The sequence below is a fragment of the Poecilia reticulata genome, linkage group LG6 (assembly GCF_000633615.1).
Source record: "Poecilia reticulata strain Guanapo linkage group LG6, Guppy_female_1.0+MT, whole genome shotgun sequence".
NCBI classification, from domain to species: domain Eukaryota; kingdom Metazoa; phylum Chordata; class Actinopteri; order Cyprinodontiformes; family Poeciliidae; genus Poecilia; species Poecilia reticulata.
In genome coordinates, this window is record NC_024336.1 from 22,169,175 (window position 1) to 22,170,808 (window position 1,634).

The following is a 1,634-nucleotide window of genomic DNA, read 5'->3' on the forward strand; positions in this document are numbered from 1 at the left end:
GATTTACTTTATTTTCTTTTTTATTATAGGACATGGACTCAAAGCTGGAAATTTACTTTTGTAAAGACCCGGTGGATCACATTTAAACACCAGCCTCAAGGTAAACTACTAAAATGTATTCATATTTTTCTCTCTTTCCCCCCCATCCCCCCCGGAACCTTGGTTGCAAAMGGGGTGTCTGGTACAAGAAAAACCGGACAGGCAGCATGTATAGTTCACGGACCGACTATCCGAGTCTTTTACTTCTGCTTTTGTTTACGCTGTGTCCTACACCATAGTAGCACTTTCCTGACGCAACTGAATTGAGACCGATCGCGTTCAGTGGCCGGTAACAGGTGATTTGATTCGCAAACACAACAACTAAACCCTGATCTGTGAGAATTACTGGCTGCATTGACCGAACGCCTCCCCTCCTTCTCTTCCCCACTCGGCCGGCTCGCTTCCCTCAGCTTCCCCGGAACATCGTAAACAAACGACACACTTACATTTCTGCAGCTACTCCGGCACAAAGCTCCGCGCGCTGAATATGTAGTAGTCCAGAAAGCAATCTCATGGAGTCTCCGCTCATTCCTTATGAATGATCCTTTGCTGTGTTTTAACGGAGCCAAGAAGAGGAAAAATCGGGAAAAAGAAAGGTGGGGGAGAGAGAGAGAGAGAGAGAGGGAGCAGCGGGGTCCAAGTTGTTTCCAAACAACAGTGTAATTAAAGCTACATACAGAGGTTGTAGTAAACAGAAGAGATGGGGACGGAGGGGTTTGTGCGAGCTCCAGAGGTAGAATGAGTTCTGATCACTGAGGGGAGGAAAAAACACTTGGCTCTTTATTCCTGCTAATTAGTTTCCTTCAAAAAATGGCTGAGATTATACGCAGTGCGCATGTGCGTAATTGCGCAGACACCGCTAATTAGCCCGTTTGGATCAATAGGATTCCGCGAGAGAGAGAGGGAGGGAGAGACAGACACAGAGAGAGAGAGAGAGAGAGAGAGAGAGAGAGAGAGAGCTGGAGAGCCACACCGGAGAGCCACACCGGAGACCGCCTGGAAAGACGAAAAAATATGGAAAGTATTAGATTTTACAGCTTAAATCATGACTTTTATTTATTTTATTTTTTTTAATCTGTGGATGAAAATTCAGCTTTAGATTCCTCAAACGACACGAACATGCAATGTTAAATATTTTACATATTTTATGGGGAATAAAATCTTTATTTCTCACGAAAACGAATATAGAACACGGTAAGACAATAGAATTTACAATGTAAAGTCGAGGAAAAAATGCCACATTCTTCAAAAGTAAAAATACGACCTGCAACAAAATGTTACAAAAACACTCGCAAGCCCCGTAGGACGTTTTTGTAGRATATCATATTGACACTTATTCAAAGGCCCATGTTTATAGACATATAATAAAAATTATTATTTTCTAACAGTGCCATATCTACATTTTCAAATGTTTTCTAAAAAAAAAAAGAAAATTAGACATATTAAAATCACTTGATTAAATTTTTTTAGAAAGTAACGTTTTATATAAAAAAGAGAATCAAAAGAAAGACAGCGATTGTCTAAAACGTGCTTTATATGAGATGCTGTTTCTCTTTTTTTGCTTGAGCTGATTGCGCAGGCTACATTTCTAATTT

General features: G+C 40.5%; 1 protein-coding gene across 1 annotated transcript in view; it reads right to left on the reverse strand.

Annotated features, from left to right (window-relative positions):
* Nucleotides 1-865, reverse strand: part of LOC103466688 (zinc finger homeobox protein 3-like) — a 19,718-nt gene extending 18,853 nt beyond the window's left edge. The window contains exon 1 of the mRNA XM_008412460.2: nt 486-865. The gene's annotated coding sequence lies outside the window, so the exon portion shown is untranslated. The remainder of the gene's footprint in view (nt 1-485) is intronic.
* Between the last annotated feature and the right edge of the window lie 769 nt (nt 866-1,634).